Source organism: Lethenteron reissneri, chromosome 23 (assembly GCF_015708825.2).
Source record: "Lethenteron reissneri isolate LAM-NWPU_2019-01 chromosome 23, ASM1570882v1, whole genome shotgun sequence".
NCBI classification, from domain to species: domain Eukaryota; kingdom Metazoa; phylum Chordata; class Hyperoartia; order Petromyzontiformes; family Petromyzontidae; genus Lethenteron; species Lethenteron reissneri.
The window spans coordinates 18,323,662-18,347,591 of NC_083801.1; the positions used below are offsets into that span (position 1 = coordinate 18,323,662).

At 42.5% G+C, this 23,930-nt stretch overlaps 1 long non-coding RNA gene across 2 annotated transcripts; it reads left to right on the forward strand.

The window, feature by feature from the left end:
- Positions 1–707: 707 nt before the first annotated feature.
- LOC133345781 (uncharacterized) lies at positions 708–23,835 on the forward strand. Of its 2 annotated transcripts, none has more exons than XR_009755485.1 (4): positions 708–795; positions 1,352–1,455; positions 20,682–20,811; positions 22,460–23,835. It is a non-coding gene; the product is annotated as an uncharacterized LOC133345781 (long non-coding RNA). The 2 variants fall into 2 exon arrangements; XR_009755484.1 differs by having other exon boundaries at positions 758–957.
- Positions 23,836–23,930: the final 95 nt, after the last annotated feature.

Consider the following 23,930-nt stretch of genomic DNA (forward strand, 5'->3'; position numbering starts at 1 on the left):
GTCATCTTACCAGTGATAAGTGAACGAATAATAGAGACAGTCTCAAAATCAGAATCTTGATTTATCTTGGATGAATCCGATGAACTGTGAAGCTCTTGTTCACAGGATGTCCAGTAAGGGCGGGTCAGCAAGGTACATCATTATCAACAGTCATGGTAAGTTCACTGCTGGATGAAAGCCTCTCCAAGCTGCCAGAATAATTCATACGCCTGCGATATAATAATTGAACATCTGCACATGGGTTAATCTCATAGCTCCATCTCCTTGGTAAACATTCCACTTGACCGCATCCATTTCTTGACCGCCACTCCGTTGTTAAACTTGATCTTTGGTCATCATAGACACCGACGTTTTATTTGAGTTGGAAGAACCCCATGAGGCATAGAGCTCTTTTTCACCGATGTGTCGCCCATGCTGAGGTCGGTAACGGCAGATAATTGCAGAGGACGTTACGTAGGTAGATATGATAAACAATCGTCTGTAAACTTTAGCATAACATAATGATATAAAGAAAATAATAGCAATTATTAAAAAATATATTCTGTGTATATATTATGGATAAATGACACTTGCAAATATAGTTGTCAAATCGTCATTGCAAAACACAGTTGCAAGTCACGGTTGCAAGTCACAGTTGCAAGTCACGGTTGCAAGTCACGGTTGCAAGTCACAGTTGCAAGTCACAGTTGCAAGTCACAGTTGCAAGTCACAGTTGCAAGTCACAGTTGCAAGTCACAGTTGCAACTGTGGCTGCAGTTGAGTCGAGCACGTGAGTTGAAGGCCCAAGTCGTTATGGTAAATTCACCTAAATTGAGAAAGCGCACGAAGGGCATTTCACAGAGTGGGTGTTGCAACAGCAAACGCTTTGGTACCAAGTGCAATTCTTCTTGCACGGATGGTCCTCTTAAGATTCCTCGGCTTTGCCATGAGTGTTAAAAGATCAATTGGATGACAAATGTGAGTCATTCTTTCCAGCTCCGTGTCCTGCCGAGGCCTACTTAACAGTTTGAATGATGTATTAATTTTGCCTGCATATGCTATTTGTCTTTCTGTCTCTGTAATTCCCAACATATATATATCTCTTTGCACATTTGTACTCAGTTCAGTTTTTGTAAAACAACAAATCAGTCGTCATGTTTCTGAACCATAGGTATGACAGCAGATAGTTTGCACTGATGAAAATATTTCATTAGTATGTTACATTTCATAATTAAAAATAAAATGTATTTTCATGATAATGTCAAAAGGGCCTCTCCCTGCTCGTGTCTGTCTCTTTATTTCATGATTTCAAATTTATCTGCCTTTCATAGTTGTCCGAGATTCACATTTTCCAGTTTTCTCTCTTCGACAGATATCTGCGATTGTTTTGCGAACCTGTCGCTCATATTCATCCCGAGACCAACTTTTCGCCGTATTTGTTCGTCTACCATCCACTGCAGTTCATTCTCGTTGCATGTAAGCTATTTAATATTTTCTCCATGGGATTTGCATCTCCTCTATCCAATGTTTGGAGGAAACAAATATCTTCCACCGCTGTGTCACGCGACTCCAAGTTAATGCGAGCAAGGGGGAGGGAATACCCGATCTTCAGTCAGAGTTGGCTGTTCTACCCCTGCCTCTCTATACTTTGAACGCGGCATCCCGCTCACTAAGGGCACTGGCCCCCGTAGCCGCACTAATGCAGCACGTTAGTGGCAGCTGAGCGTGCCCACACGCCAAATGCTGTGCTTCGCGTTTGTTTGGATGTTCGCAAAACAGCGGGCGTCTACGCCGGAACATCCGGGGGGTCCCACCCAAGTCGAGTTGATGCACCAACACACGGTTCTACAACACAACCACGAAATGCATTCTGGGTGACTATGCCTAACCAAACCGTACAGACACGGAAATACCCTCTCACGCTCGCATCGAGCACAGTCGACGCGCAATAACGTCCACCAACACAAAACACTGGCACCGCCACACGGAGCACACCCGACCGATACAAGCGGCCTTGCAACAACACCCGGCGTCCATCACTATGTGGCGGTGACGTCACCACCGGGCACCTGTGCCAGGCCAGGTGTACTCCGAGGCCACGCGAAGTGTCAAAGGCTTGCTGACAAGGAGGTCACAGAACAGACCCAGGCGCCGTCGGCCGACTGACTGAGACTGCTGGCAGATGCACCACCTGTTCCCCCTTACTGTGCCAACTTGCTGTGGTTATTGTTGAGAGCGGTGCTCCTGTGCCCTCCGCTGTTGTTTGAGGTCGACTGCCTCCAACTGCCCAGTAGCTTCCTTCGCGAGCCCGCTCCACAGAGGCCGATCTTGACACCACTGGTTCCTAGTCATTGGCAAGTCCACTCAGCTCCATATCTTCCTATAACACATCAAACCATCTCTTCTTTAGCCCGTGCTATATCCGTTTAGCCCCATTTATCCGGTCAAACAAAATCTGTTTGGGCATGCGGTAGCTGGGCATGCGGGCTACATGCCCCGACCAATGCAGCTTTGTCTGCCGGAGGAGCTCACCGTTGAGACTTTGTCCAGATCTTCACAGTATTTGTCAGCTCCGCACACAATCCAGCCTGGTTAAACCGATGATGGATCATAAGCAGGCCAGCCTGAATGTTTACAACCGGCGTAGATTTTGCATTAGGGGGGTCCACGACTCGAAAGCATAGACAAGGGAGGGCATGACTGTGGCCAAGAAGACCCGAAGCTTCGTGTGGAGCTTCGGGTCTTTAGGACATTCCTGTTACACTCCAAGGTGAACAGGGAATGGCTCTGACTCCCGGCCACATAGCCTTACCCCGGCCTGCCCGCCGTCATGAAGGTCTTAATGATTTTGAGCAGAGAGTCAGGGACTTCAAAAGCACGGAGAACAACCTAGAACTCTGGCCTATTGTTTGTATGTAGGTCCTGTTGGAATTCGCTACACCTCTGCTGTAGCAGATGGACGGAGAATATGGCAAATGTGCAGGACTGCCCTGGCCTGAAACCACATTGAGGTTCCACAAGCCTCTCCTCAGCATGCCTGGCAAGGTGATGTTGAATAATCCTTATCAGGACATTTCCCGGCACACTGAGGAAGGAAATACCCCTGTAGTTGTTACAGTTTGTGCGGTCCCCCATCCTTCCAATCCTGCGGAACCCATCCAGTGGTCCAGACTGTTGCAATGGTGTCAAATAGGGCAGTCTGCACACAAACGTCACCCTCCCCACAGCAGTTCGCTTGGTAGATCATCTTTGCACGGCACTTTTCCTGGTCTCGGACTCTGGATCGTCTTTCGTACTTCCTCAACAGATGGCACCTCATCCAGCTTTGTCCAGCCACTCACAGGTCTCAGCCCGGCAATTTTTTGATCATCCAAATTGTGGAAGGTTCAACGCGCATCTCCTGCGTCGCAATCGAGTGCAGTTTAGCAAGTTCCATGGTTGTCACGGGAGAGAGGAGCCAGACGCTTCCACAGTCGGGACTTTGAGAAGGATCAGAAGGATTGTGTCTGCCACGTCCATAGCCGCCAAACGATTCCAACCAGCGAGTGCCGGTGATTTTATCTTCGGCTGTTAGAGCCGATGGCGTGGGGGGTTCTTTTAGGACAGTGTTCTTCATTGCGAGGCCACTGGCGGCCCCTCGTGGCCTTTAGTGCGGCCCCCGACAATACACAACGCGTGAAAGCAGCCCCTCGCAGGCGGCGTGGCGGCCCACGTGCACCGATGTCTTATCGGCATCGGCGAAAGTGGCTGTCCGTGGAAAATTAGTGAAGAACATTGCGAGCAGTGGCGGCTCCTGCAAAATCTTTCAGGGGGGGCAAATGTCTGGATGATTGATAAGGATAAGGTCCACCCATGCAATGGATAAATTAACAGCTTAAGCATGTAAAGGCAACTTCACTTCTTTAATATTAATGAAAAATAAAGTGATTCTTACAATACATCTTGTTTGTTTCTATACTCACTATTAAAACAAACCACTCAAGTTTATTTTATTAAAGATTCCACTAGGTGGCAACAAATTATATTGTTGGATGAAACGTGCTTACGTAAGATAACGTAAGCACGTATGATGACGTAAGCACGTATGATGACGTAAGCACGTTAGGGCGAGCCCTCCCGGAAGCCATAGAGAATGCATTGCAGCGCCCCCGTTCTAAAAAAAACATCTTTGAATGTAAGTCTATGGGGCCACTCGGGGCGATTCTCAGCTGGAGGGAAATCGCCCAAAAAGAGGCGGTACTCCACAGAACGTGACATGACGCTGATTGGACTATATCCAGAGGCTGCAGTGACGGCTAGCGTGACTCTGTGGTTTAATGACATTGGTGGTGCGTCGCCCAATCGCCCTAATGAAGAAACCGCCCGTGATTGCGAGCGATGTCCTCCACAATATTTGGACTCCCGGATTTTTGCGACAGCGCATTGGAGGTTGTCTGGGGGTGATGTTAACCATCGCGAGTAGAGAAACCTTTCCAAAGTCCTGCCTGCTTCCGCAATTGGCTGGCCTCTAATTTGTTTATTATTCTCTTCACAATGATCTTCGTGAGTAATTTATATACATATGCACACATATGGGTGTTCACTGTATACAGCAGTGGTCGGCATGGACTGGTGTACAAAGACTTTATATATATATATATAATTCTCAGAACACCAAAACGTGTTCATAGGCGTTCTTATTCTTATACGACAATGTTTCCGTGGGGTGGGGGGGGGGAAGCTGCAGTTAACATCGGATGCAGGATGATAATTTATTTCATCTCGGAACATCTAGATTTCCACTGTTCATGTTAACAATACGGTTGTGAAATATGCTCATTTTAAAAAAAAGCTCTTCCTTTTACAAAAAAAAATACCGTTCAAAAGCGACACTTGGTGGGATAACGCAACAGCACACCGGCCCTGCAGAGAGAGTGAGGCATAGAACCCCCACGTTATCTCTTGGGGTGTTTGCCATTCGCAAGAGTACAGAATGCACCCAGTAAATGCACAGCTACCATCATGCACGGGAACATTCAACAGCAATCTTGCCTAAACGCAGTGATTGTCGAAATTACATGACCACCTTTCTGTTGTAAAGTGTGGCCTCGGTGGAAGGAAACGTTTTAAAGACAAAAAAAGTGAATGCACCGACGGTCCACATCTCTTTCGCTCTTCTGTGGTGCTCAGGTTTATTAAAAGTTGAGGTGCTTCGATCATAGAACGGCGACGGGGTTGATCATGCTTCACCAAGCTGGTCAGTGCCGGTTGGAGTAGAGAATACATTTCGTCTCAATCAGCAGTGGCTTGATCATGGCTGCTGCTGCTGTTCAGTGAACGATAATAGTACGACGAAGGGGACTTGGAAGTAGGTGCACGTTTTTTTTTTAGGCTGCATCGGTGAGAGAGCTTGAACCATGAGGTGGTGCTGCAGTACCAATCGTGCTCTCTCCTCGATGCGGATGCACAGGGTGAGATTGCCAAAGTTACAGAGCAATCATGCCGCTAATGTCAGGGCATTATCAAACGCATTCATTACAATTTATAAGAGGGTGAAAAAAAAAGCGACCCTTTTTCAGCGCGATGCCGTGCGTTAGCAGCCCACGCCAATGCTCAATGGCTTCGCCAGGGCTGAACCTGACAGATGGATTATGGCCCATAAAAGGCAACCCTGGCACTATTTGAAAGGTTCATTTCTTTAGTGAAAAATAGGATGCCGTATTACCCAGGGCTGCTTCGCTCTGCCAGCCTGGCTATTAAAAACAGGTCAATGGAACAAAAATGCCATTTTAATCTTTCCACAGCTTTACTATTGTATCTGACACCAACCTGCTACGAGCAGATATATGCAGTACATAACGCAATAAACACTGCAATGTCTGTGATATATGCTGGGAGACACTTGATATAACCCATTATCCTCCCATATCTGCGTAATTTTCCCAAAAAATGCTCGTGTCTTTGTGTATAAAATCTCCTGGCCATGTATACAGTGTGTATAATAATTGACACTGTGCATGATGTACATATATGCACTATATACTTTGGACAATGCTTGGTATAAGCTGCTATGTTGTCGTGTTTAGAACTTAAAGGAAGGCACTACCTCGTATGCTCGCAAAGAAAAACGAAAAGGAATGTTTAAAGGCAAAACATTCTGAAATTGCAACATGTATAAGACCAATATTTTTTAGTTTCCAAATGCTTACCTACAAAACAATAAACATTTCTGCAATATGTTTGTGCATGTCACAAGTAATCGCGCATAATGAATGACGCACACATTTAAAAATACAAATTTACTGTCCACATTTGGATTGAACGTAGGTATGGTATTTGTGTTCACGTTCGTTGAATATAATTACTTTAAATGCACTTAAAATTAACAATGAGTCCACTACATTGATCGCGAGTGGAGCGGTGTGCAGAGTGCTATGAACTCCGTGATTTGGGTTTGAGTCCAGGTCACTGTTGTTGATATCAGTGAGTGATATCTCAACTAGTCCCGGGTCTTCCTTTCCAGCAATCCACACTGACCAGACTGGTGAAGTATGGCTAAATAAACCCCCACGATCGACAGTGTGGGGAGGCCGTCGTGCAGTGTGGAATTGATAAATTGTCAATCGTAAATATACACAGATCGCGTATCGCGTTATTTAATCAAACCAGAGGATCTCTATGTGCCTAACACCACTTAACACGTGGTATTTGAAGTGGAGTGCAGAGAACGGAAATGGACACATTCCCAAGTGTAGCACCAGTTAATATGCCCTGAACAGCATTTCAAATATTAAAACCTCTTCAACCTCAGTAACTATCTGCAAACGATTCCCTTGTCAAGAATTACGACCACAATATCACCATTACAAAAAATTTGGCATCCTAGTATTGTAAACAGGAAAATATATGAGAGTTAAATTTGCATAGGTTTAAAATGTAGTGCGGACCGATGTGCATTGAACATTTCACGGTGACACAATACATCTAGAAGGGGTCCGTGACATGCCGGTTTTGACTGCACAGATGTAAATGTTGTACGTTTCATGCAGACACCAATGCAATGTGTGTGCACGCGCGCGCATGCGTGTGTGCGTGTGTGTGTGAAAAAATAATTTATTTCTTCATACCCTCTTGATGGGCTCTCTGGTGACCACTCCCTGCAGGATACATATCTTTCTTCACATCCACTCCCACCCATCCCTACTTGTCCAATCTGCCTGGATGCCTTTGCGCTAATTGAGACCATCAAGATTATGATTGTCGTTATGTTGGTGCGGGATGAGAGATAGAAGCATCAATATGCGCGCTGCACTTCCATGAGAATGCTTTTTCGCCCCCTAAAACATTTTAAATGAAGGGGCAGCATTGTAATACATTCATAGTGTTTGCATAAACACGGTCAGCGTTGGGATGATTGAATTATTATCGCGTGGAAGAATTCCGTAACTCACCTTTATGGCGCAAAGAAGCGTTGCACTTACGCATTACGTTCGTTAATAAATTAATTCATTTCAGTAACTCGCAAAGCTCCATCTGTTACATAGGTTCTGTTCCTGTTACATTTTCCCCGTTACCAGTCCGCGGTGGTGTTGAGTTGTCCGAGTTTTATTTCGGTGTTACGTGTGGTGGTGTCTATGCCACGACGTCTCGGGGATAATGACTCTCGTGTCCGTGCTCTGCATCACGGTTATTAATCTTGTAAGGACCCTGGCTAAGTTTAGAGCAGAAGGCCCAAAAATAGGTCTAATGTTACAAAGTGCAGTCCGCCATCACAGAAAGACCGACCATTTCGGCGTGAATTTAATAACACGCATTTGGTTTGTTTATCCACAATTTCATCATCGTATTTTTTTTCTTCCGGAGGCCAAAGTGGGCCTCGCGAGGCTTTGACCACCTGCCGACAGCGGCATTCTGCGAGCTTCCTGATCCCCTGTCGCAAGCCACCCGTAGCTGCCCATGCCCTACCCGTCTCTGGGCTGCCCTTAAGCCCCAGGGCTGAACCCAAATATCCTGTGGGCATGCCCCCCTCCCCCCATTCCCAAAGGATCCATTAGGTACAGATGGCTCAAATGGTAGCAATGCTATTTTTTTTGCAGGCAGAGTTTACGTCAGGGCTTATAGTAAGTAGCACGTGATGTAAAAAATTTTGTTCAAATCAAGAGGGGTTAATTACAAGTTGTATTATTAACACATATTTTTTGATAATTGATAACATATTTTTTATTTCTCCAAATCAACATAAAAAGGAGGCAACATCGCGGACGCATATGAAATCGTGTGAGAATAGCTCGAGAAATAAAAAGTTTGATATTTTATATGGAACTGTTTTTGCTGGTGCTAGGTGGATTGGTACATCACAGGATCGCGAGAGATGGTGATGGCCTGACCGCGATGGCAAAGTACAACGGGACTGTGGGACATAGTGGCATGGATGGCCAGCCTTTCCATAACCCTTTGTGTCCACTACATTTATGTGCAGAAATTCCATTTTCCTTACGTGACAAACCTTCCTAATTGGCTGTGTCGGGTGGTGGATGTATATTTGGAGTTTGCATGTCTCTGTCTCCATGGTTGCATTCATTATTTCTCCAGGTCCTCCGGTTTATCCATCCACATTTAGAATCAACATGAGTTTGGCTGCTGCTATACATTTACACGTGATAGGCCACTTCGTTGAGCTGTCATTTTCAGCCAGATCACTTCTGAATAAGAACTATATTGCTCAGTGGGATTTACCTGGTCCAAAAAAGAAGTCACACAGCAGGTAAATATACAGCAGCTTGAGACACAACGCACAAGATTACACGCACCACGACACTGAGAGCCACGAACTTGAGACATTTTGCCGTTCTACATATGCAGCCCTGACACGGAGAATACGGGACTCAAATGACACTCTGGGTATCCTTTATCTGCAGATTATTTTTGATCGCAATTGCATTAACAAACCTCCAACTAATCATTCAACAGTTTGAGAACAAATACAATGCAAATTCATGTGACTATCATGATCATTAGTCGCGGGTTATCTACTGCTGGATGAAGGCTGCCCCAAGCCATCATCATCTCTTACTGCCGTCCAATGCAACAGTATGTCTAGCTGCTTGCACTGGAGCCTATTTCATTGCTCTGTCTCTGTGGTCGAATTTTATTCTGTTTTCCTTCAGGCACATTGGATGAATATGTATAACTATTAGCATCTACCTCTGAGTAATCTTGGCTTGGGGCAGCCTTCATCCAGCAGTATACATCTTTTTTTCCTTAGAAATTGATCGATCCTGATATAAGTTTCAAACGTAAAATGACCTTTTGCAGCGAAGCCGTTCATCCTTCCTTCACCTGCTGAGCCGACATTTTGATGGCATTGTATTTACTGCGATGACACTGTGACAAAAGTAAGTACAGGATGTAACTTAAAACTCAACACAGTCGTCAATGGAACCATGACCAATGTGTTGAAGTTGTTTGTCCATTGTGGGTGTACACCACTGTTAACGCAGCCCCACCAAATAATTAGTGCACAGTATATACACGAGCAACACGCCATATCCTCTTGATGCGATTCAGAAAGTTAAAACCGGTCCAGAATTTTTCCCGTCTCACTGTAAAATCATCACTCTTGCGAATGCCATTTGGTCGAATGACCCAATTGTTCTATGGCGACATTTATTGGCAACAGAGGCATCGTTTTGACCGTCTCGAAAACGAAGTGGACCTTGGACAAGACTGATGGCAACCAAAGGGGAGAACATCCGACAGGACTACCACCATAACCACGAACAGAGATGGAGTAATGAGATCAGTCTGTACACAGAGAGTGTACGGCTGTGTGTGATGGTGGCGACATTGAAATGCTTTTTGCCCAGCAGTGTACTGATAATGGCTACTAATGCGAATGCTTAAATAGACCCTCGTCTATGAAGCAATCATTATCACCACACACGGCAAGCGATGATTTAGCACAATAAAACACAATCTAAAATAAAACAAGTTGTTTCGTGACATTGTATACAATGTTCCCTATAAAGCACATATGTTAGAGCCACATCGCCTATCGACCTCCACGAGACGTTCCAGGACGCGTGACACTGACAAAGAAGAAGACGGAGGAGGAGGAGAAGAAGAAGACAAAATCCCGACAGTGGCCAGATGTCGACCCCAAGCCTGGATCTCATTCACCGCAGCCTTTCATCACATTAGCCTTCCTTCGCGGCGAACTGGCCGGTCTCGCCGGGCTGCGTTGGAACAGACGGAAGCAGGGCCTGTGTGTCTCCCTGCACCCCCCCCCCCCCGTTGTGTTCTCTCGCCTCGGGCTATTGAGCACCGTTGCTTCTCCGCTCAGGCAGGCAGGCAGCTTCGTTCCCGAGAAGACCAACCCCGGCAGACCGACCCACTCCGTCAGCCGCGCAGCCGCTAACCTTCTCACACCGCGTGTGAGCTCATAATTTTTTTTCGTGACCCCCCCCCCCCTCTCTCTCTCCTCTCTCCCCCGACCCGACCTCTCTCTCTCTTTCTCTCCTCTCTCTCACACAGACATTGACAGCAAATGTGTACTACTTTCCATTGTGGTTGTGCTCCGATTAGCACCTTTTCATTTTGCACTGTTGGCTCCGTACGGTGCGAAAGAAGTTGGGGCGTGTTTTTTTTTGATGTTTTTTTTACACACAACGTGAGCGTCGGTTGAATGTACTTTAATGAACGCAGTGCACGTGTGTGTGTGTATTGTGTTTACTATCTCTTGACAAAGCCGGTGGGTGGATTTTTGTTGTTTTGTTAAACCATCCCTGATGTGTCGCCCATGTTGGTTTGTTGCTAAACCCGACGACCCGAGTTCGACTCCCGCTGATAGCGAACGATAACCATGGCGAATATCTGAGCCGGTTTTGGGGGCCCCCCCTATGTCGACTCAGCCCTAAAGTAGTACCTGGTGCGGTGTGTAAACACCAGAACTAGAAAGACAAAGGCGGGCGGGTGTGGTGCTGGAAACCCCCTACCCCCTTCTATGCCGTGCCAAAGCTATCCAGGGGATTTGTGTGTGCTTGTAAAGTTTGATAGTTATCAGTAGCAGTCTTTTTAAAATCAGAATTTAAGATAACGTGTTTCCAGAAGTAATGAAAAGCACATTGGCATTTTAGCTCGACGCATAATGAGCATTTACAATCGATGATGCTTTGTGGACTATGCTTTGCGAAGTCCAGAGAGGCAAGATGTGTGTGAATGTATACTTTGACAAGTCAGCACTCAAAATTTAACAAGAAGGTTAAGGCAATAGAAAGGGAATGGTAACTGGGGGTAAAAAAATGTGAAGAAAACAACGTCATCCTTGCTTTTCACAGTCCAGTTCATGTTTGTGTCTCTGTTTTGCAGTGCATATTGTTGAGTAATATATTCACACACACACACGCTTGCATCGTTTTAAAAGAAAAATTGGATTCATACAGCTTGCAAACACAACTTCGTTATTTATACACGTCTGTACATGATGTGTAAGGATTATTCTGATAAAATAGTAAAATTGTACAATGCAAATGCTGCCCCTGGCCGCCATATTTGTTCATACATTCACTAATTGCATGTTTTTCAATCAACAGTGATTGAATGCATTTTTGTAAAATATAAATCCTTGACAATAATGCATGATGAATACGTTGCATTGTTGATCGATTTATACATATGTATATTTGAACTCTCCAACGTGATTGCTAATCATAATTAATCAATGTCTTTGATCATTAAAAATGATCAGAAAATGTGTGATGAATCATTGGGCATGATCAAAAAAATTCTTATTGTAAACCATTTTGCATTCGTTAATCATAATTACCCGCATCAATTGTCATGTTTGCCGTCTCTAATATTTTTTACCATTAATATTTAGGCCTATCTGCATCCAGTTTTTTTGCACACGTGTGTGTGTTTGTCTTCGTTTCTTCGTAATAACATTGCTCGCGAAAGCCTCCGTGTTAAACTGTCTCCGTTCCGTTTACGGGGAGCTTGTTGTGCACGGCCACACGAGTTCGATTTCCACTCACGGCCAATATCGGTGACGCATATCTGAACTGATTCTGGGCATCCCCTAGGTCGACTCAGCCTTAAGAAATAGTACCTTGTGCGGTGTGTAAATCTCAGCATTGGGGAGACAAAGGTGGACGGGTGTGGTGTTTGCCACCTACCCTCTCATAACAGCACTTGTCCCAGCAGCCTGTTAAGGCTGTGCGGGGGATCTTTGTCATTGTTTTTTTGTGTACGAATTGACATGTACACACACCGTATACACCAAGGGCGTTTGAGATAAACAGATTCATGTGCTCCTGTAAGTGTAGTTGTGCCTGTTTAATGTTTATGTATGTGAGTTTTATGTGTGTTCATTGCACGTAGAAGAGTGTGGGTGTCAACCGTAATTTGTGGGCATGAGTGTTCATGCACATCAGAGTGCATTCCTCTCGGCAATGCACGTACTATATACGTTGTTGGTTATATTATTATCGTCACACACATCGGGCTTTAATTTGAGACAAAAAAAATGAGAAAAAATTACAGTTACTCGTGTGACTAATACGTGCATTTGTTTGTGTACAGTATGTATGATTCTAGATTTGAAGCTTTCGTGACTGCAAGGATTCATAGTCTTAGGTTTTTTCGGTAAAGTCACGTAGGTAAAAATGTAAATTAATAAAAGTAAAATAAAACAAAATAAAAAATCACGACGTTTCGGAAGCAACACAAGCCTCCGTCTTCAGGTGGAACCGTCACAGCCACGACAGCTGATTAAATGTTTTACCTCCGTGACTTTACCGAAATAACCTAAGAATAAGTATGTATGATTTCAAAGTTATGGCAGTGCTCATCTTCATTGGCGATCCTGAGCCATTGGTAGAAATTCCACATTGCCATGGGAATTTCATCCTGTCGATAGGACATCCACTCGGGATATTGGAGATGCAGCACCTTCAGCTACTCCACCGAAGGAAGGATGAGCTGAGTTTATTCTCGCAGGGACTTGAACCTATGCACCGAGGTTCAGCGGCTGCTGCTCTTAGCACCGAGCTTCATGCTATAACCACACGTAGGACCGTTAGCCCTTTGTCAACCCACTGCTGGATGAAGGCATCTCCCAGGTCTGGTCATTTTATGGGTGGTTGTTTGACCATACTTCACCATGCTGGTTAATGTGGATTGGGGACGGAAGGAACTCGGGACTGATTCTGATATGACTCACCACTGACGCAACCGTGGCCGGGAAACGAACTCGGGTTGCCTGGTTCAGTGCGGTAATCATTGCGCCACCGCTACATGAACGCAGGACTGCAGTCAAGTGAAGTCAGAGTCTCTCTGCTCAAATTAAAAACGTGGTAAAGCTCATTGTCATTACCGTCCCTGAGCAAGTGGTGAAAACTCTACATTCCTCTGGCGATTGATAAAATTCACATAGTCGATCCAATGCTGGATGAAGGCCTCAGTAATTTGCTGCATTCCTCAATTATTCAGACCCTTTCACATTACTTCAAAAAACCCTGGCATAAACTAAACAATTCTCATTGATAACTAGATGTACATGGAATGTCATAGTCTCAGATTTACATACGCATGTTACAGATCTTCAAAAATTAACATTTGTTTAACTGACATCTGAAATTTCAACAGCATCAAGAATGTTACGATTTAAAGCTTTCGTGACTGCAGGGATTCATCTTCTTGGTTCTTTCGGTAAAGTCACGTAGAAGGGAAGTAACAAAATAATAAAAAGAAAACATAATAAAATAAAATAATTCTCACGACGTTTCGGCTATAACGCAAGCAGCCGTCTTCAGCTTGGCAGTGTCTCATTCTTCACCTGAAGACGGCTGCTTGCGTTGTAGCCGAAACGTCGTGAGAATTATTTTCTTTTATTATGTTTTATTTTTATTATTTTGTTACTTCCCTTCTACGTGACTTTACCGAAAGAACCAAGAAGATCAAGAATGTTTTCATCTAAATATTGTCAAGCATGCCTTAGAATGGCAGCTTTAATTCTGACAAAGGGTTGGCCTTGTGCCTGTATTTTTTACCGTTACATTCGAGAAACAAGATCAGCATTATTGCATAAAACATAGTATATAAAAAGTCTACATCATTTTGCTCTTATAAAAACATTCCCAGTGGAGACATTGCCACTGCTGTGTTTTATGTAGAGTACCATTAATGATTATAACCACACGGCAGTAATCAATAGTAATAAATTTACAATACACGGTGCACTTTGCAATTTCCTTAATCAAGGCTTTTTTCACTCCCAGTTTTAGCAATAGAAAAAGATGGATTATAAATATTTTTGTTAACTTTTTTTCCAGCGGGCGCTGCAATCGCAGTATTTTTACGTGAGAATATATATCCCTTACTTTTCGCGCGTGCGATTGCAAATATCTTTTTTGTGCAATTAATGTGAAAATTTTGGCATTAAAACTTGAGTTGCACGACTATAATAATTCCACTAGCAACAAACACAATAATAAAAAAAAACCCATTTACCCCAATGGAGCACTTGATGTGAATTTGGCAAATGTGCGCAAATGTTGAATAATGCAATGTTACCATGCGGCGTTTGATACATGGTATCATTTCGAGTACTGCTGTGCAACCAATTAACATACATTCTCTAAATTTCACGACTACTTTTTGTCAGAAATGTCAAACGTATTGCTCTTTTTGGCACCATGAAAACATCCCTCCTATGGCAAGATAACTACTGCGATGCTGCACATTGCCGGAGTGTCTGTGCCATGAGCTCTCGTGGCTTCCCATACATTAATAGCACTGGTGGCACATGTGAACAACCTGAACTAATTGCATCTAATTCTCTTAGTCAATCACTCTTTAATTGTTCCCCAGCCCAAGTTTTTAGTTACCACATCTGCCTGGTAGCTCATTAGAAATCCCATTTGTTAATTCTTGCAGTGAAGTTTGAATGTGGATTTTTTTTTTTACATTCCACAACTTTATCGTGGAGATTTCAGAGCAAATTGCCTCTACATGCAATACATCACGAAAAAACATTCCTGATATTCGTATGGTAATATGTATAATTGAAAAGCCCAAATGTGGATATTTCAGCGGTGCAGAAATGTCAGTTTCTCAATTGAGAGTTTGCTTTAAGGTAAAGATTCCCCTGGTCATTGTGGGAAATGCCAGGCGCTGTTAGTGGTATGACCCATGTCGTGTCACATATGCAGAGATGCAAGCTTCATTTTGTAGTGGACACAGCCCCTTACTCAATTCATGAACATTGCCTTTAACTTATTTATTTTGAGGACAAATGGCCGCTGTGGTGTAATGGTTACCACACTGCAATCCAGAGGTCGCTGGTTCATTCTGCCGGTGTGGAATTTGAAACAAACGGTCTAAGTTTTTTTTTTATAATACCACAACATCTGACCACCCAGCAGTGTAAATGCATTAACCACAATGCACCGATTCACATTTTGCGTGTGGTGGGGTAAAGTGTGGCTATTCCTGCCTCTTCCAAGACCTTTTGCCAGTGCCGAAGAGTAGGCCAAATACCCTATGGGGGCGGGGGGGAGGGGGTCTCTCAAGAACTTCCTCGAGTCGTGGCATGAGCAAGAGATGTCAGGGCCGCACCTTTACCTTTTCATTGAGAAAACATGTGACGGGACAATACTTTTTTTACGGAGCACACACCTGTGTTGATTGCAAAAGTGACAGCATTGAGGAATAATGAAAGAGTCATGTACGGAAGCAGGGACCTCATCATTGTAAGTAGAACCACCAAGGACTGCCCAGGAATGTGTGGGGGCCCTTTTATGCACGAATTAAATAACTGGGGGGAAACAGTGTGCCAACTCTCCCATTGTCTTGTCAGTGGGGTAGCATGGCAAACGTTGCGCTTGAAGAGAGTAAAGCGAACAATTAATTAAATGTCCGCATCAGGCCCGGCTCAAGTTCCTTTCGGATGGTGGGTGGGTGGGTGGGGGCGGCTGCTGTCTGAGCTACTGTCAAAGTGATCTTGGGAGGGGGGTGGCATAGGTGCACACACACAAGCGTACCTACATCGACACATCTGGAGAAGAGCCCTTTCGGCAGACATGAAGTGCATACACCGCCGGAATACCGGGGTCTATTTATCCCTAATGCCACCCTGTAAATATATTGCCCCACAGCAGGTGGTCAATTTAATGGCTACCTCCTCGCAGAATCTTGCACTTGATTCAAAGTTGGTTGCTTCATATGCCAATAAATCCCAGAATGAGCAACAGCTGTAGCCTTGAACCTTTCAAAGAGGGAGTATCATTGAGCTGTGGGGTGGGAATGCCATAGCCACACCTGGCTACAGAAGGAATGGGGAATTTAACTGATTCTTTCATGATTTTATAAAAGTACCTAGTCAAGCACCACGAAATTGTGATTAATGCACCAAAAATGGACACGATGATGAGTTAAGAAGTGTATTCTTATGTTTTCCAAATTACATGGGTATTGGATTCGCACTATCACAAACTGCTAAGTCAAATCACATGAAGAATTGCTATGAGCAATACTATGGGATTTTCTTAAAATGTTGATTTGAAATGTCGTTATATTTTGTTGGAGTGGAACTTATCCGAGAGCACATCCACTGGGGACATAGAGCGATGAAATCAGCTCATATGCAGGCGCTAGTAGGTGGATTATTGCCTTCCAATACCGTAGATGATGGTGGCTTGAGGCCTTCATCCAGCAGTAGATTGGCCATGACTTAGGATTTTTTGGGGTAACTGTGTTGTCGTTGGTAAACCATTACTAAATAATAACAGCCTCATGCAAATATTAGTACCATAACAGATTATTTTTCAGGGTACTTTCCTGTATAGTTCTGGAGTCATGTTGGTGTGAAAGAAGTTCAACATACATACGTGTTTTACATAATCGTTCCTTGTTATAAACTCAAAATTACAATGCACTAGTACATAAAAATATTAATCAAATAATATATTTGTGACCTGATTTTTTTTTTTAACGTGACATTGTTTTCATATTCTTATTTAAATTGCAAAAGACTTTTATAGTTCTCCTGAATATTTTAGGTAGTGGCATCTGTGTACCTTGTGCATGGCAGAAACAAATGGATTTCATGAAAAATATGCTGATAAAACATAATGTGCAGATTATGCTGGAAATGGCCAGAGACTTAAAAAACAAACGCGAGCCAAGTGCAGGATTGTTTATGCTACACAACGTGTAGAATTGTGGGATTATAATGTTTTATGTTGTGAGGAGGTAACGCAGGATACACAATATTACAAGTATAAATATCAAGTAAGACTTTTTGGTTTCAAATTTCACGTCATTTAATATCAATGTCGATTTAAAAAAGTTACATTTTGATAAGCACTAACATAATTACTTTTTTTCCGAGGAAATACCCACAAACTCATTAATGAAGTTGCCCTAAAGGCCCCCCGCAAGAAGCAGTGGGACAGTGGAGATACTCACCTCCCAGCTGCCAAACGCTCGCTCGCTCGCCACTCCGAGCAGGTGCATGCTAGGTGGTGCTGACAGCGTAAAATCCAGCACAAGGCCCGCCATGCCACGCTGCTCCAAAATTTATATAACTTAATAGCATTGGTTGAAATATTTATCCTAAAAGCGCATTTATCTTCTGTTTGTATGCTAAAGTATTCATTATCGCAGGGAGTCAGGCAGGACGGTACACCTTGTGAAAGGCGCGGTCAATTATGTCAATTTCCAGGCTATCTCTGCGGGGTGAAGTTCAATTTCAATATAAATGGCGAAAAATATACACGTCACATGACTAATGGAGTCCTGTCTCTGTGTGTCTTTGAGGACCCTGTGGGTGATGGCTATAATACACTTCAGCATAAAATTATTATGCTTTGCTGTTTGCTCATGTAATATGTGAAACCAGAGTGCATTTCTGTTAGCATATTACATTTTACACCGCGTAGTTATACTTAACATTGTAATTAATTCATGTTATTTTTTACTGAAATTGAAATTTATTGACATTAGCAATTGCTTGAATTGTTTTTGTTTAGAGAATGGCCCATCGTAGCAACTTTTCAAGGGACTTCTGATATGATACTCTTTGTTTTTTTCGGTAAAGCCACGTAGGTAAAAAATATTATAAAATATATGAAAACAACTAAATTAAATCACGACGTTTCAGGCGCAACACAAGCGTCCGTCATCAGGTGGATAAAGCATGACCTACTGCTGATGCAGACTGTTTTAAAGGTGTTTTTTTTTTACCTACGTGACTTTACCGAAAACCAAAGAGTAAGAATCCTTGCAGTCACGCAAGCTTCAAATCTCTGCTATGATGTTGTCATGTAACTTCTATTACTTTGTTATATATTTTTTTATCGGTGGAATTGAGCAAAATATGATTGTGTCCTTGTGCTGGAAATGGGAACCAGGCTGCGACCACCAATGCTTGAGAACAAAGTTTTAATCATGGACAGCCCTGCTCAACACAACCGGCTCAGAAATCCAACCAAATATCTGAATAAATCAAAGAGAACTTATAGAATTGCATCAAGCAGACAGGGTTTCGGTGTACAGAAAATCTGAGCTATTTAAACGTTGTCTCAAGCAATAATATTTCGAGAACTCAAAGGTATTCATACTGGAGGAATCCGATGAGCTATGAAGCTCTTTTCACAGATGATACCCTGAGCATTCCAGCTAACTCGACATAAACAATTGGCCATAATAATACCATTATCGGTGTTATAATGAAAATGATTGTATAACTCATAATTTGTTTCCTTTAAAATATCCAACATTTCCTTTTGAATATTTGGAGATTTTTTGATTTACTCCAATGGGCTTACTCCATTGGGTGATTAAAAATAAGCAAGCTTTTAGCTGATACAATCAGCTTTAATGAAGCATGTGGCGGAATTGTCTTTCAGAGCCAACTGTCCGCGTGCTTGGTGGCTGCCACTATTAGAATAGGGTGAAGGTTGGGTTAAATATCCTGCAGTAGACTGGCCACCTGCTCACATGGTGAGTTATTGCTTAATCGAGTATGGCTTGAAATCATGTGTGCCCTGTCAGCCACTGATACAGGACTAAATGTGTATTTGGAAAATGGATGCATAGGGTTTTTTTTGTGCTGTATCATAGATATTGGTTATTCCGAGTCTGAAGTTCTCATGTTCGTGCACAGCTCCATTTTTCAGAATTACCCCTTTGCAATTGAAGAGTGTTTGTTTTTTTGCATGGCAGATTGTCTCATATGCAGCAAGGCACTGCCATGTAGGACAAATGTGATGTAATTGAATCTGTATTCTTTGGGCCTTTTGGTAAAGTCACGTAGATATGTTGAAAGAAAATAACAAAAAACTACGACGTTTCGATCGCAATATCAGGATGACGATCGCTTGTGTTGCGATCGAAACGTCGTAGTTTTTTGTTATTTTCTTTCAACCTATCTACGTGACTTTACCGAAAGACCCAAAGAATATGAATTCCTGCAGTCACGAAAGCTTTAAGTAAAAATGTCATTGAATCTGCTTTATAAAAAAAAAAACTTGACATAAAAAACAACAATTAGAGATTAAATAATTTTTTAAAGCAGCCTGTATCTTTAAAGACTGTGCATGACGAGTCTATTGTAGTCACGTGTAATGAAATAACTATCTCACAATACGATTTAGGAGCACTATTAGAGAACAATGTGGCGAATTAACAGTAACTTGCTAATAAAACTGACCCTAACCACAGGAATGTGTTGTTTCAACTCCTGTTTCAGATCCACCAATAGAGACGAGCAGCAACTGCCTCGGCTCAGTTGAAGCAGGAAGGCTCTTTAACCGAACTATAAGCCATAACTAGGACCATATGTCTAGTAATGAGATTGTATACACACCGCACGTCAACAATGTGGTGTCTAAATATTCCATTATAGAGGAAGCTGGGTGCCTCAGGGGATCAATGTCCATTTAGAAGTGCTGAAATAAACCGAGCAAGCAACCTTTGAGTTTTGGAGCGCATAGGCCCAACTCTTCTCTCGAAATATTCTTGCTCGAGACAAAGTTTAAATATCTCAGGTTTTCTGTACACTGAAACCCAGTCTGCTTCTCGCAAATTGTTGATTTCTATCGGATGTTTTCTGGCACGACAAAAGGGTGGCATGAGAAACAATGTAATGTAGACACTGTAGATTGCAGTTGTCCCTCGTTATTCGCGAGGGATACGTTCCGCAGATGTTCGTGGATACCAAATTCAGCGGATAATGATATTTGGAATGAATTACCTGACATAAATACGTAAATAAGCTCTTAAATACATTAACATTATCATAATAACAAATCAATAAGAATTGAATCTTGACTTCAAGCTTTCGTGACTGCAGGAATTCATATTCTTGGGTCTTTCACGTAGATAGGTTCAAAGAAAATAACAAAAATAACCAAAAACTACGACGTTTCGATTGCAACACAAGCAATCGTCATCAGGAGAAAAAAAAATAGTCGTAGTTTTGTTATTTTTGTTATTTTCTTTGAACCTATCTCCGTGACTTTACCGAAAGACCCAAGAATATCAATACAAATTGGTTATAATAAACATTAAGGTATTAAATAACAGTTCATCAATGACCTTATTTTATTATGCTGCTTCGCAGGAGCATCTGCGTCACTTTATCTCATCACTTTTTCTCATCACATTCTCTCTCATCACTTTATATCCACGCTATCTTTCTCTCTCTCTCTCTCTCGGTGCAGTCTGCGCAGAGTTCCAGATGCGATTCGTGTGGAGCCAAAAACTCGGATAGCAAGTTCGTGAATGAAGAGGAAATGCCGCACTTTGCTTGAGGACAGCACCTTGAGCAAAGATGAAAGGAGGCAATTGACGGTTGAGTGAGCTATTGTGATATTTTGTTCCTTGGTTGTTCTCTTACAGAGAAGCGGTGACATACACGCCACTACTTCTCTGTAGGGAGTTCCAGATGGAATTGCGCATCAAAATGCTTACTGATGCTGGCAGGTGCTTGTGTCAGTGAGTTCTCGCCTGGCTATTAAGAGAAGACACATACCTATCTACCTATAACAATCCGTAACATAGTGTATTATTTTGGAACTCACACAAAATAGATAGAATCAATATTCTGTCAGATACGGCTCTCAAATGCGCAAAAAGACAGTCCCTTTAGGTTGTGCTTACAATTAGGTTTAGTAGAAAAAAACTAATATTATAAAAAATGTGGCTTGCTTATAAATGGTATTACCGTGTTGTGGGAGAAATATAATTATATTGAGCACCGTTCAGTACATTCTCTTCACTGGTATTCTTCCAACCATAACTTAATTCATAAGAGTAACAAGTCAGTGCTGCGGTTCAAGCTGGCACCCTGCGATTCAAGGTGAAATGTGAAATATTCCCAACCCATTAAACTCTGGGGACAGCTGCAAGGTTAATTCACATTACCTCAGCCGAAAGAACACAACTGTACCCGATAAAGTACACAGTGGAGTAATCCTCGTATTAACCTTGGAGGAAATGAAATAGGAATATAGCTCCAGATGTCTACCATAATCTTCCCTCTAATAAAAGCTGTAGATTTATACCAATTGCAGGTGCAAAGTGACAGTGTATACTTTGCCTAATTGCCAATTTCCCTCCCTCTATGCTGTTTTTACAATTGGAAAGATCACTGCTGCAATGCTTCTTTTTTAAATTCTGTACTTTTCTGCATTGCATTACTTTGTAAATGATCAATGTTGTCAGTCTGGTGTGTGATTTTTTTTTATTTGTTGCATAAACTAAACATTGTAATCGATGCTACTGACATCATATAATATAATTAAATGTTGTGTTTGTCTAATGTTGTACAAAGGCATTCAACTAATGATAGAAAAATGCAAATAATTCAAAGTAGTGGATGCATGACCGATAGACTTTCGTATTATAATAACCACACACACAACAACAATAAGGATGTCTGACCAAAGAACTTTTCCGAATTACAAATAATGCTCATGTATAGAAAACGTTGAATCGACTCTATGGCACTCATTTTAAGTTGTCGCAGAAATGAAAGTGTTTTAAAGGGATCTGACATAGCCTGGATTTAAAAAAACACCCAGGGAGGAGATGGGTCAGTGAAATAATGTGAAAATGCATTTTTTTGGAGGAAATACGGATTTAATGGAATACCGAAAATCCCTTCTAAGCATTTGTATATATTCCTGAAATAAATAATTTTGTTTTGCTTTGGAATCCAACAACCCATTTCGGAGACTTTTCTCAAGTTGCCTAGTGGCTTAGAGGTGCCACACATCACGTTCAAGTCGACACTCATCAGTTGAAATCCCTTGTACAGCACTAGAAACGTGATATCGAAATGCACACGAGTGATTAATCCAGCTTCTCAAGTATAGCGAGTTGATGGTCTTTGATCATCAAAGTAAACTTGGTTTTAATTCATTCAGCACATTTTCATCTTTAAGGACTAAAAGTGTGTGTGTGTTTTTTTTTTGTGTGGCAAATTCTCCTTTGGCAGGGCCAGTGAGAAGGTGGAGTGTGCTTCGTGTGGATTCGAGGGAGTGGAAGGGACCTCAGAAGTTGTTCAGTGACATCGCCTTGTAGAGCAGTTGGTCGGTAACCAACACAACAAGAAAAGACATTAAAAAAAAAATTCGATGAAAAAAAAAACCCTAAATATTTCAAGATCCGCAATGTCACTCGAATACAAGATGGCGATTCCTCTAGCAACATCCCCACGCGTGCAGGGCTCGGCTAACCTTGTGGCATTCGACAGCTCTTTTCAGGACTGATGCTTCGTGACGTCATTGCGTTGCTACTCTTGAAATGTCGAGAGTTTAGTTGTTGTTGTTGTACCGAATTCGAAACAAAACCCCGGCTCTTATTGTTATTTTCAGTTGCCAACCCTGCACTCGTGCAACTTGAACGTATTTGAGAAAGAACACAAAGAACCACAGTAAAGTGAACGATATATTACAACTGCAGTATTCCATCTGTAGTTTATTGACCATCGAAAGGCCACCAAAGCATGTTTAAGTGCAGGCAAATTGCATGCTGGTGGTATGGAAAAAAATGGCTAACTTTTACAAAAAGACAAACTATGATCAAACACATTGTAAGTGAGGCGTGTGAAGCCGGACCGAGAAAATGCTGACGTATTGCCGAGTAGTGTGGCAAGAAACTGAGTTATATTGCCGTCTTACATATATATACATTTTTTTTATCATTGACACCTTTTAATTATAAACATTCTGTTACGATTGCACATTTCATACATTTACAAAAGGTATGTATTTCTTTCATTAAAGTGTCAAGAATCACCGTGGTTTATGCGTCATTTGAGCCAGAAGTGTAGCAAAACAGATTTATAGAGATATTATTTTTAAAGTGTGCCGTTTTGGTACTTGTGACGTGAGGCATGGCCAACATCTGTGCTCGCGTTTGAAGCATTTTGAATGTATCGAATATGTACACAGCCTATACCAACGGACAGGAACACCTTTCGTTGTTTTGACATGAGAGTAAAAAGTCGTGGGTTTGGTGGAGGCTCATTGAAACCTGTAAGAACCCTTCCTCAACTTGATGCAGTGCAACGTCACGTGTCCGACTTGCTGGAGACTTAAACCATAGGCGGATATGTGAAAATGTTGGATTTGTGAACACCTATGGAAAATGACAATTCACACCATGCAGCAAATACTGCACTGAGTGTGATCGGTTAATTGGTGTGGGGGGGGGGGTCAGATATGCAATGTTGCTTTTGATGCGTCTAGAGTCGGCCCAGACAAAACGCTCTGCCAGGCTTAAAATGTGCATCCGTCCGATGTGCATCGCCGTGAAGAAGTCTGACTTTTACTCTCACGTGCAAATGTCCCTCGGTTAGGCGAGGCTTGCGTCTTGCGGCGCGTGTGTGGTGTGTTCCGACCATTTTAAAATTCAGCGGAATATTATTTTACGGCTGTAATCTCCAGTGGGAAATGTCTCGCTGA